The sequence below is a fragment of the Neolamprologus multifasciatus genome, chromosome 22 (assembly GCF_963576455.1).
Source record: "Neolamprologus multifasciatus chromosome 22, fNeoMul1.2, whole genome shotgun sequence".
NCBI classification, from domain to species: domain Eukaryota; kingdom Metazoa; phylum Chordata; class Actinopteri; order Cichliformes; family Cichlidae; genus Neolamprologus; species Neolamprologus multifasciatus.
This window is the reverse complement of record NC_140459.1, coordinates 28,753,232-28,772,271: the sequence shown is the minus strand read 5'-3', so window position 1 is coordinate 28,772,271 and position 19,040 is coordinate 28,753,232. Positions and strand designations below refer to the sequence as shown.

Below are 19,040 nucleotides of genomic sequence, written 5' to 3'. Positions count from 1 at the left end.
GGCTTCAACAAATAAGAAACACATATTAATAAATTAATTATTCTAAAAATAGAACAAAGATGGTTTATCATCTCATCCACATTTACCTCCTCTTCACCTAACCTACAGCCTCTCTCTCATCCACCGTTCACATTGCTCTGCCTCGGTCTGCAGCCCGATTTGTGTGATTTACTCGTACTAGTTCTCCGCAATCTGCCCTGGCTTAACATGTCATCCATGGCAATTTCAGTCCTACAGTAATTATTCATCTTTTATCTAACTGCAGTCCTATATATATTTATTTATCAATCACATCTAGCTAGGTGGTTCATGTTTGTAACAGAAGATCCATGCACACAGCATTGCAAGGTAAGTGGATGTTTCCTCAACTGCTTGTGCAGCATTCAAGCTCCCACAATTCTTTTCCATCCAGCAACGCTCTCTTATCAGGCCCTATGAATCCCACTCAAATAGGGGATGCATGATTAGATGATGGAGATCTGCTCAGCCTCACCTGACATCACACCCTAAACCCACTGCTCCACCCCTCCCCTGCAGCTGAGCCAGAAACCATACCCTCCCACAATGTTATATGTTGTGCAAACAACATATAAGGCAATCATGCATGGAGCAAATTTTAAGAGTAGCTTTTTACATTGAAATGTGGTCAAAATAATTCGGTGTATAAGTGATTCTTGGTATAAGCTGCAATGGTCCTTTTCCTTCCCCCTTTGAATTATAAATTGACCAATTTTAGGAAAAGTCATGAAATATCAGATGATGACATTTTATTTAAAGAGAGTTACATGATTTGTAAAATGCCAAAGAGTCAAAATAACCTGTAGTGGTGATGCAAACAGAGAAAAATAAACCATACAATGGTGATTTGAAAACTAAAGGAAAGGTGAAAAGTAGACACCGAGTTGGGACTGTTTGTTTCAAAAAACAGCTTTCATACTCAAGAATAAACTTGAACATAAAATTGATTTATTCTTCATGTGCCCGTGCTTTGACTTCAGAGATTACACTGGGATTCGCATCAGCAGCAAGGAGTCAGTAACATGAAAGAAATGAAACCAAATTTGGGGGATTTAAAGGAGAACATTACTGGAGCAGAAGATACTGACAGGCAGGCACTTTTATTTATCTGCAAGTCAAACCTGTAACCCTTTTGAAAACTTTAATAACTGTAATAACAGAGTTTACATACATCACCTGCATGTAAAAGCAGGGTTAATACAACCAATGTGTTAATTGCTAACTAACCAACTAAGGTCATGTTTAAGTGGGAAAACATCTTTCACGAGGGGGAGGCCAGACTATCAGCACTGCATATTCATGAAAAGCTCGACTGACTGACTGTGACTGGTGATTATGAATTTGTCTACTTTCATCACATTCATTCTGGTGGAAGGCTACAAAGTATTAAGCCTATACAAAGTCTTTTCATGTACTCAGGAGGAAATGGAAGCAATAAAAGAAGCTAAACCAAATTTGTAGATAGCAAAGAGAAATTGTCAGAGGTGGATACAGGAGATCACTAGCCACTGGAGATAAGGAAAAACTCAATAATGGCGATATTATCCTTTAAGCTGATTACTAGCCCCCATGAGATGGACTGACCTAATCTGACAAAGAGATTTTGTGTGTTTACTTGGATGATGAGAAAGTTGCAGGTCTGATTCAGATCCAACAGAAGAAAGCAGTTCTTTTCTAAGAACTCCGGTCCTTTTATTAACCGGAGGTTTCGCCTCCTCCCCCCTCTATTCTTTTCTGCAGCTCTGCTTTGATAACAACATCTGTGACATAAACTATATAGAAGAATTTGGCTGTTTGATCAATGGAAATGAAAACGATACAGTTTGTAAGCCACACCGGCACTAGTCGGTGTTCGCAATTCTAAGAAATGAGATGAAGTCTCTCCTGCTGTGAAGCTCAGCGGGTAAGTCCAGCACAACAGTGAATCAAAAGTTGAATAACACCACCAGCTGCAAATTCATGTCTTCACTCACTCAAAGAAAGTTTTATAACAAAATCTGGACTCCCACCTGTGGCGTGCACCACCCCTGTTTCCCAGAAATTACCAGAAATTACCTTTTCATACATTCAATTATGTTTTTGCAACATAAGGTAACAGGTAGCCTGTTGTTAGAGTTGACAATGATGCCACAGAGGCAAAAAAGGAAAAGTTAGTGTCAGAGAAAGTTTGTAATTTTGTCTAAATGTAAATAAAATATCTTAATTTACCATTGTCTGCAATCCCTACTCTTAATTTCACTGCAGTTACTAAACTGACAACTTATTCAGCATCAGTACAACATGCATTTTTACTCCAGCATCAGACAACTGATTTTGTCAAACTTACACATACATCCACACTGAGCTGCACTATTAAAAAGGCACCAGAGCCACAGGGTTGATCGATCCATATAAAGAGAGCATGAGCAGTATAAAAGATATACATGGCTTCTGCTTGCAAAAGGGAAGCAGTGCAGAAGTGCCTATCACCCAGATAATTTATAATGGCATGAAGGGGGCGACACTCTTTGGGTTGTATAGGCGTCCATGGGAAAACAGCTCTTGGCTTCCTCGCTCTGTCACTCAAGTAAACATTTTCCTGATTAGTTTCAGGTCTTGTTGAATAAATTATGAAGTTCAGTTTGTGACTTATGATCATTATAAGAGACAGAAAGGAAGATTACCCAGTGATTGCTAACAACTTGTCGTCATTAACAAGTCGTTAGCCAATGAGCATGCAGTGTCCTCTGTTTGTCCGTGAGATCCACCGCTGGCTTGTTAAACCCTATATTTAATTGAAATATTACAAAGATACTATATCCTATATTGGAACAGGTAATTATTTGTTGTTTTGCTGGGAGTAGGACAACAATAAACTGATTGGTTCATTAGTAACATGACTGGGTATGAAATGAGTTTCAGGAGTAATGACAGGGAGAAAATCAAGCATCGCTTATTTCAGCAGGACAATACAAAGCTACAAAGAGCATGGGTCCTTACTAAAGCGAAAGGCTAAAGTGGGCTGTCTGATATCAAGGCTGGTTAAATTTTGAAAACATTTGACACTTTTTGATGTAACATAATGGTAAACAAGCCTCTTTTACAGCTTGTTGGAAACATGTTACTGGCAATATTTTCTATGCAGTTTAAATAGTTTGAAAGGCATCTCTGGCTTGGATGTTAATGCCCCACATTATCTTTAGTAAGTATTAATCATTTTAATAAATTATAGCCCTTTTTAAAATGTACTTTCCCTAATACTCCATGGTACACCCAGATAACACATTCATTTAACAGCACTAACATACAGCAATACCAGTGATCCTCAAAGCTCCAGTTAAAACTATTACCACACAAATCTATGCCCTTGAGTATGTTATTTTTCCCCACAGCATTAAATTTAAAAGAAAAAAGAAAAAAAGAAATGAAATATTCAATTGCAGCCCAAACTATTATGAAAACTCCAATCAGAGTCTAGAAGTAATATAGTAGTAGGATTTAACTAAAAAAGGGGTTTTTCTGAGCTGAATGACTGTGCAGACAAAAGCACACCAGGGGAGCAAAGCGGCCAGCAGCAATAATAACAGCTGCAGTATGTTCTGAATGCCGGAATCCCATACCAATGGATACAGCAGCTCATTTGCATGTTTTTGGGTCTGTGCGGTCAGGTGGCAAAGCAGACTCCCCTTTACACTTAAAATAACATCCAATTTATCTTAATTATGCAAGAAGATGCACTCAGCTTTTTAAAACTATCTGAAGAAGCAAATTAGTTTGTTTTGGGTTTTTTTTAATTTTTGGTTTTAAAAATGTTTTACGTGGTTCAAATGTTACCTTTTACCTTTTTTCCCCTTCAAGGAATATCCCCGCACAAGAAACGTCTGCATACATCCACACTGAGCTGCACTATTAAAAAGGCACCAGAGCCACAGGGTTGATCTATCCATATAAAGAGAGCATGAGCAGTATAAAAGATATACATAGCTTCTGCTTGCAAAAGGGAAGCAGTGCAGAAGTGCCTATCACCCAGATAATTTTTAATGGCATGAAGGGGGCGACACTCTTTGGGGGGTATAGAAGTCCATGGGAAAACAGCTCTTGGCTTCCTCGCTCTGTCACTCAAGTAAACATTTTCCTGATTAGTTTCAGGTCTTGTTGAATAAATTATGAAGTTCAGTTTGTGACTTATGATCATTATAAGAGACAGAAAGGAAGATTACCCAGTGATTGCTAACAACTTGTCGTCATTAACAAGTCGTTAGCCAATGAGCATGCAGTGTCCTCTGTTTGTCCGTGAGATCCACCGCTGGCTTGTTGAACCCTATATTTAATTGAAATAGTACAAAGATACTATATCCTATACTATACTAGTCGTTATTATTACTATATCCCCTTAAGGAATATCCCCGCACAAGAAACGTCTGCATACATATAGCACAGCTGCAGACAGCAGGTCTGCTAAGGAAAATCAATTTTACATCTAAACATGATTTTCTAGAACATTTTTCTGTAAGAATATAAGCCAACCTCAATTCACATTTATTCACAAGAAATTACATTAGAGGTATACCAATAAAGCAAATAAGTGTGGATCTACTGTCTACAAAGCAGATCTTATTTTTATATAAGACAAAACCTGATGATACCGACAACAGCTCTAAACTTTACCCATGTGACTGCATAGAGGAAATATCTGTATAATGGGTGGTTTCTCAGTTTGGCTTTAAATGCGATCTAAGGTATGATATGCTTAAAGGCAACAAAAACCTTCTTATTCACTTTCTTGCAGAGGGGTGGATGAAAAACCCCTACGTGTCCATATAGCCAGAGGCAGGCTAGCTCAGCTTTGCATAAAACAGCTAGACTAACTCAGCCCAAAGCTAACAAAATCCTCCTACCAGCACATATAAAGTTCAGACTACTTGGTTTAAAACAGCAGAGAAAAAATGACACATTGTGGATTCATGGCAGGTATTAAGTTTTTAATTTTAAGGTGTTTTATATTGTAAGTTGTAGATCCTGCAATATTACTGTGCTGGTCTGATTGTTTCCCCTCCGTTTTGTCTTTTACATAATTAACAATGAGTGAAATTTAGGGGCAATCATTGTCATCATAGCTGGAGAAACAACAGCTGCAATTAAATTTTTCACTGGATATGCATAGATACATTTATTCTAATAATTATTCACTGAAAATCCCAATTAAAGCTGTGAAAGCAGCACTCTTTATGTACATACAATTAACTTCCTGAAGCTGCTGTAGGTTTTTATGACACCATATTTAAAAATCAATAAGGAAGTATTAACAAGGACCCATAATAGCAGACACCCTAAACGGTTCGGTAGTGTTGCAAAGAAATATATGTGCATCGTTAAGTGGACATTATAATGCTATATAGTAACTCTTTGAACACTCACAGAAAAGCACCTGAGTAAATGAGCGGGGAAGAGACTGCATATCGTCAGTGTCCCACTTCAAGAGCTAATGTGGGGCACAAAACACACAGAAAAAGAAAGAGTGAGGAGAGCAGGACCACAAAACTCTAGCTACACTCGCTTTTTTAAACATAAACTATGCCCAATAATGACTATTTATCAGGTTATTACTGCCATTACATCAAGATGCAAGTGTTGTGAAACAAATCACATGTTCATGCATTGGGCACCTCAGCCATGTGTTTGTACACCACTTTGCATTATCATTAGTTATTATTAATCTTTGGTTCTCTTGCACAGTGTGTCTTTTCTCCTGTTTCCTCCCCTCACCCCCAGTATCTCAGCCTGAGGTAAAAGGGAGTTTTTCCTTCCCACTCTCATAATGGGTCGTCTGATTGTTGGGGTTTTCTTTGTATTATTATCCTGTTGGTATTTTACAATATAAAATGCCTTGATATGATTTGTTGTCGTGATTTGGCACTGCATGCCTGCTGCTATGCAACAATGCCATGTTTTGCATCTTCCACAGTGACTGTTCAGTGTGGTGCTGCTGCGATGTATTAATGACTTATCATCAGGATGTGAAAAAGGCCCAATTTGTTAGCTGAACTGTTCCATACATGTTATTACTTTTTGAGACAACTGTTGAGCAGAAGCTGCTGCCGAAGGAGGTATCGGGATTGAGATTGATGGAGGCTGAGTTTGCGCTAAACATGTTCTGTGCTGCTCGTGATATTCAGACTCATATTAAAAGTAGCTGGCGGAGATTTGGCTTTTGTTCCAAGCTGTGCACTGAGTGAAGGAGGATAGGCTGCTTAGGCATTTGTTAAATTATGAAAATGCCATTGTAAAATTCCGACCTGTTATCAAATGCTGATCAAGCAGCAAGAAATTGGGGTAATTTATATATATTTTAATGTAGCTTATTCTGATATTCAAAAGACTATTTATTGGCCTATTGTCCTGGCCACTATGAAGATGATTTAAAATAATGAAAAAAAGTGAGAAGTTGGGGTAATTCTTTACTTAAACCTTTTCTTGTACTATACAGGAGGTAAATTGCATCCTTTTTTGCATCTTTTTAAAAGGTAAGCTCACTCGCCATTTTAGTCAGCTTGAGCCAAGATCTAAATCTAGATCCATCTGATCTAGCTAGAGAAGAGCAACTAGATGAGCTAGAGGAAGTTTACAAAAATGTTCTTGTGCAGCCACCTTTTTATCTGGGTCTCCCTCACACTCCGCTTTCTATAGTGTACAAAAGTTCAGCTCTCTGTTGCTTGCCCATAACCACCATGCAGGTTTCCCAAGGTATGCGACTGGGGCTCTGTCCGCCACCTTCTTTACTCTCACAGAGACTGCTTTTGCAAGACTGGCTATACAAAAACACCCCCTAGCCATGCCCTAACTCCCAGCCAGACAACCATATTCAGTAAATGCACGATATGAGTTCTGTTTCTGAATAATTGTAGTAAATAAGCAACATAACAATAGCAACCAAAAAACGCATGGTTACGATTTTTGCTATAATTAAGCAGTCTTCCTCTGGGCACTTGGAGGGTGCATCATCTGCCACATTTTGCCCTTTAACAATGACCAGGAAAACAAAAACTGACAGGCTCTTGATTTGCTTCTTTTCCACCTTTTGGCTCTGCAGTTTTTACATAACCTTGATCACAAATACTTAAATAAATGGAAAACATACCTCTGCTTTGGCTCTTGCTTTAGCGGAGGAATGACACTGGTACGCTTCTTGAAGTGCTACATCATGCCACAGGCCGGACAGGGGCTCTGGTCAGTGTAGAGGGGAAGATGAATGGCTCCAAACACCAAGTTGTTTGAGGTGACAATCTGCTGCCCTCTGGAAGAAAAATACACTGCTAATGTCAAAGAAGAATTTCATCTTTCAACTTGACAACAACCCAAAGAACACAGTCAAGTCAACCACCCAGTCAGCCTAAAGGATGTCTTTTTCCTGGATCCCTCCATTTGTACAAACTCTGTGGACAGAACCAAAAAGAAAACTGCATATAGGCTCATGAGCTGAAGACACAAATGTGGGACAATTTCTAAATCAGATTACTCGGGTGGTAGAAATCTTTTCAAAAAAAAGTCATGCCTATTATCAAAGCAAAAATTACGGGATGTTCAGCATTATGCAACGATGGAGGTTTTGCTTCCCCTTTTTTAATACATTGCCCGAAATTAGCTGCTTCTCATTTCTACCTTTTGCTCTTTATTTCAGCATATCCAAAGGGAAATGGAAAAATCAGCTTTGATTTAATAGGGTTTCATTCCAGCCTACAAGGCAATAAATACTAGAAAATTAGAAAGAGTCTGTACATTTCTGATATCCCTGGTATACCCATGCAGAAGCCAGCCAGATGTACTTCCAATACTGATTACAGAACTGAAGACAGTAATTATTCATAACCATTTCAGAAGCCAACTATCATGTCTGTGTTGCTCTGATGAAGACTGGTGCCCATTCTCCTCCATTTCAAGGATTTCTCGAACAAAACATTAATAAGCTCGACTACAAAGTGTTCAGAAAATAAAAGTTCTAAAATTATAAGACGGTTATGAGAGGTTTAGAGCACTAATAAACTCTCAGTAAACTCGCAGTAAAACGAATGCTGATAAAGTGACACAAATTAGTTGTGTATGATTTGTATGCTGTAAATGAAGGTGTAGCTTTTGGTAGTCCAAATTTCCCGATTTAGAAAAACTGGCCCAGTACAAATGTTCAACATAACAATTTTTCTGTTAGCCACAACTATTGCGCTTTACTATAGTCAACCAATTCTGATTGGTTATTATTGGTTATTATCGTTTGAGGGATGTCTGTTTGACTGACAAGTGTACCGACACAGGGAGCTGGAGCTGATAGCTGTCTACTGGGCCTCATCTGGTCACTCAAGTTGTGGACCAAAAGCACTCATGTTGAGGCAAAGTCCAAATCTGGTGTATTACATCCAAAGGCTATATCTATCTATTATATATACAGTGTAGCCAGTTAAAAAGGCACATATACAGAGTATATTGGTCCAACTGTATTTATTCACAATGTATCTTGTTGTGAAATGAGAAAATCAATGCAGTGCCTGTGCATAAACACGATATAATCCATGCTGGTTTACACTTTCAAAGGTTACATCAAATCAGTGTGTATGAAACTCAATGATTACACATGAGGTGTTTCAACTGCTATACTGGGATTAACTGAATTGCAATGTTACAATTTGCTTTAGTTTCAAAGCTGTTTTCATCAGAGATAGCTGCACCCAGTCAAAAGGTTCAGAAAACCCACCACTCGCTATCTACCCAGCATCAAATGACAGTCTCATTAGTAACATGCTGGGCAACAGTGGTGATTACTGCACAGTAAAAGGACCCATTCCCTTCCCTGAGGTGTTAGCACTGACACAGAGCTTAAAGGCGAAAGGATATTGGACTTGCAATTACAAGTTACCAGAAACATGACTGCAAACAAATGGTAATAATACCCTGTAGCTGTCATTGTCTTACAAATTCACTTGTTGTTGCTGTCTATGCAACGTTTGAGCAACATTCAGATTAACATAGTTTACCTTGAAGACTGGAGGGGGACAGCAATACAGCAGGGTTATTTCTAAAAGCTGCCAAACATCCCTTTGACAGGGTAACTTATTGCCTGTCTTTCATCCCTTGCACTGAAGTAAGCTAACTTCTTCATCTCCATATTTATAGTCACAGGCAAGAATTCCCAATGTCACACCAATGAGATAAGAGGGTTTTCCATCCATCCATTCGTCGATCCATCCTCCTGTGCATATTCCAATTCAGGTATTTTTGGCATAGCAAAAATCTCTGTTTTTCACTCCACTGGTCCAGCTTGTATCATAATAAGCTCCTCATTACGAACCTAAATCTCAAATTTGGCTTGTCTCAGGTATTCTAAGTGCTCTGGCAGTTAAGCAAACAGGAGTATTTACATTTCTCCCAGCTCATTATTCCTGAGATGACCTCCAGAGCAAAGTAAAGCTACAGTGGGCCCAGTCAAGGAGAAGTCCTTTCCATTGAGCTAAAGTGCAGAGTTGCAGTGTTGCTGTTTTTCATAGTATGTTTAATTAATGAAGTGTTATTAATGGTGGTTGCAGTGAAGCATTAGGGGAAGTAATGATTTCACTATCAGTAATTATAGCAGTGATAGGCCTGTTTATTCCAATTAGTCTTCATATGGCAGTAATTTGCTGTTTTTGTTATTCTTTATGGTTTGTCGATTTTTATACATATATATTAAATGGACTCTTCCAACTTAGTTAAGACTAATTGTTGCTGGTGCTTAATATCCTGCTGATAATAACTCACTTTCTCATCGATGACGTGCTTCACATAATATACTGATATGCAGAATTCGCAGGCTGCTATCATAAAGCACAGGCTGCCAAAGCTCTGCGCCTAAACACAACATTTCCTGGAAAAATAAACAGAAAAAACAACAATTCAAACACATCCACATCATCCCCAGCTCTGTTGTAGAGCGTTAACGTTTTTTGCCTACAGCTGCAAACACAACGCAGCTCCAAAGCGTTTTTTAAGCACTTCTTCTATTGCTCCATCCATCAAGATATGGCACATTGTCTAAATCCGCTTTACATCTCAAATTCCCATTGTGATCAAAGAACAAAGGCACGACACATTCGGGTATTACTGTGAACCCTAGATGCTGGAGCTGCAAGACAAAAACAAAGCTTTTGACTTTGTGGCACAAAAAGACAGAGGTCTTTTGTCCTCTGGAGCACGGCGACGCTAGGCACGTTTTATCAGTGGTTTGCTTGAGTCATACACAGGTCACACCTGCTTGGCCTCTTCTACAGACTTTATGATTGGGCATTGTGATTGCTGCAGATTTGGACCAGTTAGTCAAGATTAATGGGGGTCAAAGATGGATTTTCTCCCATTGCAGAGACGCATCATGACTCTCAATCACGCGTGGGAAAAAAAAAACTCACACTATTCCAGCTTACTTGAGTTTCCAGCGCGCTGTGAAAAGCAGCAGCATTCTCTCTTGATTGAATCGCCGCCTTTTCTCCGCAGCTTTTACCTCCACGTTGCAACTGCACTGAATTAAAAATTTAGAATGTGGCTTTAATTGAACAATAATTTGAACATTCACATTTCCCCCGCAAAGAGCAAAATAGACTTAATTACACAATTGTTCTCTTATCTGCTCTGTACTCTGTGGACAGAACCTCTCTGATGCCAGCTATTGTTCAGTCACAGGATGAACTTATTTTTCCTCTGTAAAGCACAGGTAAACAAACCCTGCACAGGCTGCGCTTGGTGTTGATGTGCTGCCACCTCACATCGCCTGAAGTGTTAGAAATCCGAAACAAAGAGGTGTGATGTGTGACGACGTGTGTATCAAAAGATTACACTAATTTTTCAGAGCCTTTCTTTCATGCCGGCTTCCAAAAAAAAAGAAAAGGAAAAAAAAGGCTTGCTCAGCTACGTAGCATGAAATAACCTTTTGCAGCTGTTTTTCAGCTTCGCCATTTCAGCAAAGTTGTCCTGATATGGTGCCCACCGTCTTCCCCTCTCCTCTATCTGTCTGTCTCCGCTGTCTGCCTTCGTTTAAGAGGCCACAGCTACACAATGCCAAGGCCAGCGGCTTTGCTGGGAGCACCTGGTGAGTTAAAGGCTGGGCCAGGTGGTACACAGCTTTGACTGCCAATTAGTGCGGTGACCATGTGAGAGCTGCCCGAGATAACTTCTAATTAACGACGGACCTCCGAGGCATAACAATTAGCCTTTCCTTCAAATAAATCCACAAAAAACGTATCCACGTGTCAAGCCCACTGACTAAATTACTTTGTGCTGGCAAATAAAACCCTCATGAAGACAAAACAGCAGTTAAAGTTAAGTAGAAAGTAGCTGCAAATGACAGCCTGTATATCATAGTGACTTACTGTTGATACGTATTGTAACAGTAAGTCTCTATCAAAGAAGAGAATGAAGGCATTTTCCCTGACAAGGTCATAGATACTGCGGTGCTGTCAACAGGACTATAAGTAGAATGAAAGGAAGCAAAGATGCTTTACATTGAGGACGACACTGAAGTAGGCATGCACGCTTTCAGACTAACTGATTGGACCAGAAAATGATTAGACAGCACTGGAACAATTTGTGTAGACAATGACAAGATGAAAGTCAAGGACGAGGCACGTGCGTCCATGGGAAAGACAATGAAAAAATCACAGGAAGAACTCCAGAGGACGCCACTGTGATATGGAGATGTATGGTTATGTCGCTGGGAGGAAACATCTGCCTGCACGATACAGTATGGCTTTACATAATGCATCAGCTGTGGGCTCCCTTCCTCTGCTCCTCCAACGGCACCTGCCAATAAGCATTATCAAACAAGCAGTCGCGGATAAAAAGCCACGCTGTAATTTTGACAAGCCTAATTGCAGGACTGATGTGCAGTCTCGATGTTGTTGATTGCACTCGGGAAAGATTACGGCAGCAATCACAGGATCGGCTCGCTTTGTTGCCGCATTCAAATTGTCATTTTGTAATCGTCTGTGATTAAAACCTCAGGTGGGGGGCAGCCTAGGTGCTTTTTTGTAGATTCGCACATACAGTAAACTCCAATGCATTCTCCACATGTGGCCAGACTACAAGAAGCCTGTTTATCCTGGAGAATAGTGCTGAGGTGTTTCTTGGAAAATAGCCAGGACTGCTAAGTGGAAACAGAGGGCAAATCAAAAAGCCGGGGAGAAGTCCAAAGGGAATACTATGAAGGAAAAAGACTGTGTGACAGAGCAAAGAAGCCTGAACAAAAGACACTAACTATTAGTGAAATACCCTTGTACAGGCTGCAGATGCATGTGGACCACCACCCCGGGGAACTGGAAACAATTTTTTGCTGTTGCTTTTGCTGCTGCTGCTGCACTCTCGGTCCCAGACCTTGCTCTAAAGCTGTGTACTTAAAGGGCCTGATTGGGTTTGTGGTGAGCCACGGGGATTCCTCTGTCTGGAGCGGAGACTCTGAATGCCAGAGCTGAATAACTGATTACAGTAAAGCCTCCACTGACTTAGCACAGCCTTCACACCACGGCAGCTTAAGCTGGAAATACCTTGCAGGAAAGATCTGAAAACAAAACTGGAAGTCAGATTGTTAGAGAAACTTGCTCAAACTTTGAACGAGCTGTTAGGCGCGCTCGTGGAACACTATACGTTATACCACGGCGTGCTTTGAAGTAGAAAGAGCAGCACACGAGTGCAGCTGCAGTTTCGTCAGACTTTTTGCTTGCAGCGTGTCTTCATCTGGCTGGCAGCTGGTGAGAGGCTGCCATGATTCACTGTGACTCATTGCCTCTTCCATGCACCGTTGTTGAAAGGAGCTCACAAAGGACTTTTCATTCTGAAGAATCACACCTTTCTTTTAAATATTTAAATTAAGACGCACATTAAGATGAGACGGACGACACCCAGAGCTGTCCAAAGTACATATTATCAGAATAACACACATTTCTCTCCAAATAGCTCCACTATCTTATACGGCGTAACAAATGGCAATTGCTTATGGCAACCACATTTTCTAGATATAATTGGGTTCCTTGATAACGGATGCCACCAAAAGCAACCCATCCCCATCCCTCCACCCTCCTTTCTAAATGCTGCAGCACGGTCCCCCCCCCGCCCCCCCCCCCCGCCCCACCCCAAGGTCACGCCATCCAGTCTGATTGGAGACATGATGAGGAACTGGCTGAGCTAATGGGTTCTACTTGCTTATTATTTATAATGGCAAGGAGAGGTTCCAGGAGAAAATTAACCAGCCTGCTGGCAGACGCCTTCATCAGTAAATGAGGTGACGTCTCGTGCAAAATACAGATCATTACAAAACTCATAAACCTGGAGTTTATGAACACTGGGATATTAAGCATACAATGGAACCTGGAGTGATTAATGTTTACAACAAACTGAAAGGATTTCTGACAGCGAACATTGTTGCTTAATGAGGCTGCTTGCAGCATCCCCCAGACAGCTCCTGATATGTACTCAGCACAGACCTGTTTCCCTTTCAGTAGATATTGACAGTCATTGATACCAACACTGGTATTGGACTAATACTGGCATGATAGGATCGATACTTTGTTTCTACCCTGTAAGTTCAGTATATAGCCCGACTGAATTGTGTTAAACATATACCTTAAACGTTTTTGCATTTACTCTCATGGTTATTTTATTCATAGCCTAGAGCACATTTAAACAACAGCAGTTAACCATAAGTACTTTAGAAACAGCTACATTTAAATTCTAGGTCTCCAAAAACACACACAGTTTGAAAATACGCGGAAAGTTGACAAAGCTGACCCATGACACGAAGCTCTCGCCTACATAAGCTGCCTTAACAAGTAAAAAGTATCAGTATAGTCAGTACTGACCCTCTTGGTACCTTTTTGGCACTGCTACTGTATATTCAACAGTTACCCTGAACGCAGTAAATGGTCCATGCAGCATATCTCTGCCTTCTTTGGATGCTTTGATGGGATAAGAGTATAAGAGGATGAGTTTGTCCTTTTGGTCATTTTTCTCTTAAATCTCGAAGAACAGAAATGTGGGAAATCCAATCCAGTTGTTTTTCTCAACATGACCCTCCAGTGCGAGCTGTTTCCTTTATTAAGAGATATTTACACAAACAGAGTGAAATATGATTTACGGCCACTGATAACTGTTCTCCTAACTGTGCACATTTCAGCACGACACTTTCTCAACATTAGAAAGCACGCATCTCTTTTCTCTCAGTGCGCAACTGAATAATTGTGCAGATTTTTTATTTTTGTTGCAGCAGAAAGTTGCAGCGCAACACCTTCTCAGCCGCACTTTAAAATACTTTAAAAACCTGCACGCGCGCCGCTCACTGTAAGGCACCAAGCTTAAAAGCTATACGTAGAATAGGACGTGATTATTACCGCAGTCCACACAGTTAGAGCCACGCGCGGTGATCCCACACTCACCTAAAGTCTGTCCCCGGAGCTGCGGGCGAAGTCCCTTTATTCCCGCGCGGAGTGACGGCGGCTTCAGCTTCAGCTCCACAAACAACGGAATAATGCAAATCAGCCCCAAGCTACAGCTCCAAAGGTCCAATTTAAAGGAGCAGGGAGGAAGAGGGGGGGGGGGGATAGCGCCAAACTGGCAACCTCGCACCGTTGCCTGTTTGAATGTGACAGCGCTGGGAGGAGGTTTACTCCCCCCCCTCCTGGAACAAGCGGCACATCCGTGCGTTTTTGCTTTTCTTGGGGTGTGTGTTTCAGTTTGTTTCCGTGAAGGAGGGAAGGCTGGAAACAGGTTTTCTCACGTAAACGGGCTACACGTTACTCTCTCCCAGGCAGTGAGGAGCATGCATTTTAATTCCTGAGCGCTGACCATGAGGGGCACAGCGCTGCTACGCCCCTCAGCATCCTCACTCGCACACACTTGCATCAGGATGTTTTTATTTTTTCTTCCTTTCCCCTCCTTTGGCATGCGTGACTGTCCTGATGTTAGCCCGCAGCTCGGTGCCGCAGGAATCAACAAGCGCTTATAAAGTGATAAAGAATTTATTTAATCAATTTATGGGTCTTTTTTCATCATTCTCTCTCACTCATTCCTTTTCCTCTATTAAAACAAATATATAAATAAATGCAAGGGTAAATGACAAGCTCATCCCCAGTTAATATCTGCCGAGAATCTTTAAGGTTAAAACTTTGGAAAGCTTCCAATGAATTTTGCTTACAGGACCAGTACGGCTGATTTCCATACTGTACTGTAAGTGCTGCTGACTAATAGGATAATAGAGGTGACTGGTAGCTTAACTGCAGTGAGTTTAAGCAGGGTGAACTCACCCAAGCTGAAGTTCACTCAGCCATAATAGCCTCAGGCCTGCAGAGACCTGTTAGTTTTTCATGCCCTTGGCTAAGGTGACTGCATACCTTCACACCCTCAGGCCATAGGAAAATATTTACTGTCACTGGGTTTCATTGAAAGTGTCTGGAATTATTTTTGCAGCAACCTTTATCAGATCCATTGAGTCAGGCCTGCAATGTACGCTCACAGTGTGAAGAAATATGTGACAAATAAGTCATTGATACTTTTTTTTAAAGCATACAAAAAATTAGGTGTAACTAGAATGAAAAACTGTATTTTAAAGGTTAGAAATTGAAATACATGAGGTTAAAAGGAAGCACATTGCTTGCTTAATCAAAGCCAAGACTACGTCTTTTATAAGTGTAGCCTCGCCTGTAGTTCTGTGGCATGCACTGCATGAGTTCTGAGCCCAGAGGCCCTGAAAGCTGCTGTTTGAATGCAGATAAGTTCATCATTTGATAGAACATTTCCTTTCTGGTTTCAGAGCTGCATGCTGTCTTAGGCTCAACAGATGGTTGGGCACTTGGCTAGATGGGGACTTGACGGGCCAGCTGAACATACACGGTGGAATGATGGCTTCTAGCAGAGAGAGCGTGTGTGTGCAGGGGGGCTGGTGGGAATGTAGTTTGTAAAGAGTGAGGGAGGAGGTGCAGATAATGTGGTTAGGCTGGAAGCCGGGCAGTAGGAATGGAGTCCCATTTAGAGCGATGTCCCATAATATCTTTTTCTCTCTCTTTTTGTCTTTTTTTCCCCGCTCTGGGCAACATCTCTGGTTGTGATGGAGGATGTGGTTTCATTTGTTGCCATGGGGTTTAGGACCAAATCTACTGGCTTATAATACTGCATTTAAAATATTGAAGATACTCATTGTGGTTGTTGTATTTCCTTGATCTTCAATATTTAACCAAGGGTGACAAACATTTGGCCCGTAGGCCAGAACTGGTCCCTCAGACAAACAAAAAGTCCTGGTCACATTAGCAGTAATACACAGTCATGCAAATGAAAGAAAAGTTATAATTATTTCTCAACCTTGATTAAAATAATTTTGTTTAACAAGTTTGGAAATCCACTGTGATCTTAATATTGTAGTTCACATGTAATGAGACAAAGGGAATATAAATAAACAATTATCATCCAGTGGTTTCTAAATATACTGACTTCATTATATAAAACTTTGGCAATGTGTAATATGAACATTTATCTTTGTATTTTTTTCTTTAATAAGACAAAAATAATTAAAAGTTAATTAAGATGTATTATTGCATTGGTGCTCCATTCCCATCTGCAAAATAGCAAGACTCTGGACCTCCTATAGCAGGTCAGCACTTCCAGTATCTAGTGTGTAAGTGTGTGAGGATGCACAACACCCACTTTTTAGAGCACTTTGTAGAACTGGTGAGGTTAAAAGGCCCTATGTAAGTGCAGAGCATTTACCTTTTTTACACCAGATATTTTGGCATAGCATAGCAGGGAAAGCTAAAGTATCTGCTGTGAGTCCTATTTCATTCTACTTTGAATGTAACTCAAAATCAAGCAGTTTGTAGTACTGTTCAAGATTGTTGTTTTTTTGTTCTTGTAATTTTAGAATTAATTTTGGCACCAATTAACAGTATTTTTAATTAACTAGTCAGTTTGTTCTCTTAGATGTTTATTGTATTGAACAGTCAAGAGATAGTTGAGGACAGCTTTACTACTCACTTTAAATGGAAAAACACACATTCTTGCAAACAGCAAAATAAAAGACTAGCAGCGATCTATACAATTTCAAAACCAATATGTGATCAATTAACAGTCAAGGGAAATGGCTTATTATATACATATATATGTATTAACTACAGGCTAATAATACAATAGCTACTACCTACACACAAAGATGTATAGCTAGAGCTTTACATTCCCTAGGCATACTGTATAAAGGTGAGTGACTCAATAAAATAATAGTCTTATTGTTGAAGTCGTTTATTCTTTTGAGCATATGACTGTTGGGGAAAGGGGATAAAAAATATTCTGCTTCTACATATCCCTTTTAGTTCTTAAGCTTGAACTCCAGCTTTAGGGTCTGAAAATGAGTTTTGTTAAAGGGGAGATAATGCAGACCTTCCTTTGATGTGGCTCTAACATTAACGTCCCAATTCCTTTGCTGATCGGCAGTCCTGATCTGCAGAGAGGGCCGGGGGTGTCAGCCTGTCACAAGACACTGTGTGTTGGTAATTGTGTTTGAAGGTGTGAGTTGTGATACACTTTGAAGGTATAAATTCATGTGGATACCCTCCAGTGGTCACACGCCTCACTCTTCTAACCACTGGTGTGTTTTAAGTTTAGAAAAAGCTCATATTTCTTTTCCCCCCTTCTTGATAGGAGAGCTAAAGAAACCTAAAGTGTGTAGCCATGTGTTTGAGTTTGTTGATCAAAGAAAAATCTTGGGCTGCCTGTCACCCCTTTTTGGTTGTTATTTGCATATTTAATGTTGATGATGTAATAACCTTGAACCCAACAAACTTAGTGCAGTTAGCTAATGCTTCTGGCTCTAAAAGTAGTGCTTGGTTCTGGCTGTCGATAAATGTATTATCTGAAAATGCTAAGCTAAGTATACAAAACTACAGTGTTGGGTAAGTTACTTTAAATTAGTAACGTAGTTACATTACTAGTTACTTCTATCAAAAGTAAATCAGTTACTTCAAATTAGTCGTTACTTTCAAAGTAACTAGTTACTAGGGAAAGTAACTTTGGTTTTACTCAGAATTCTCTTCTTAATGTGTTGCTTCCCTAACTGGCAAGATTGCCAGTCTTCTAGCTTGCTTACATGTTAGCACTATCCTGCCACAACTGCACTGTGCCACCTACCAACAGAAAGGAAAAAATAATGTGCATATTTCCACGAGAGAAATCCCACGCCTGGACTGTCGTCAACTGCCACCATGATTCTAACCTACATCACAGCGTCACGTGCGCTTTTTACATCCAACAGGAAAACTGCAGTCGTGGTGCTTTCGATTGTACTCAGAGCTCGGAAATTCTGCCTTTCGAGTAGGAAGATGTAGGTAACACCAGACTGCAGATGAGCTGCATACTGGACTGGGACAAAAAATCGGCCCGGGCATTTTGACTAGAGACCGGCCCGGCATTATAGGAAAAACCATAAAGCCTTTGAATGAAAACAATCGCTGTTGTGACAGTGATGTACACTGTCTTGTCGTATTAAAAAAAAGGATCCTGGTGTTATTTGTCTCTCAGAAACAGTTCATAACTTCCCTTCAACTCATTCATGTCACCTAAAAGGTAAACCTGTTTCTCCATCACCTGTTCAGCTCTTATGATTCATACGGAGCCCCGCAGGGGACATGGCAGAAAAAAAAATTAAGATGGACTTTTGCGAGATCTCGCAAAAGTTTTGCGAGATCTCGCAAAAGTTTTAGCCGCATTCTTCGGAGGCCGCCAGCTCAAAGCCGACTGGGAGGTCGAGGCACGATGTGCCGGGAAAGCGGTGTTCCTCCCGGCTGTAGTAGGTCTTGACCTCCCGTTAGCTTCGAGATAGTGGGTGTCAGATCTCCGAAAACGTCGGAGCACATTTGCAAATATGTGATGTCTTGTAAACCGAGCAGGTATCTGACGTTTACACAACTACATTCACGCCTCAAAATATCTTAAAAGTGTATTTTGTGTATTGACCCAGAAAGAGTAATATTACAACTAAGTAGCTGCCGCCATTGTTGGAA

At 40.5% G+C, this 19,040-nt stretch overlaps 1 protein-coding gene across 3 annotated transcripts in view; it reads right to left on the bottom strand.

Moving 5' to 3' along the window:
- Positions 1–14,888, bottom strand: part of LOC146493684 (CMP-N-acetylneuraminate-beta-galactosamide-alpha-2,3-sialyltransferase 1-like) — a 100,860-nt gene extending 85,972 nt beyond the window's left edge. For all 3 annotated transcript variants that reach the window (XM_085148775.1, XM_085148776.1, XM_085148774.1), the window contains exons 1-2: positions 14,436–14,888; positions 7,136–7,291 (exon numbers count right to left, since the gene is read on the bottom strand). The gene's annotated coding sequence lies outside the window, so the exon portion shown is untranslated. The remainder of the gene's footprint in view (positions 1–7,135; positions 7,292–14,435) is intronic.
- Between the last annotated feature and the right edge of the window lie 4,152 nt (positions 14,889–19,040).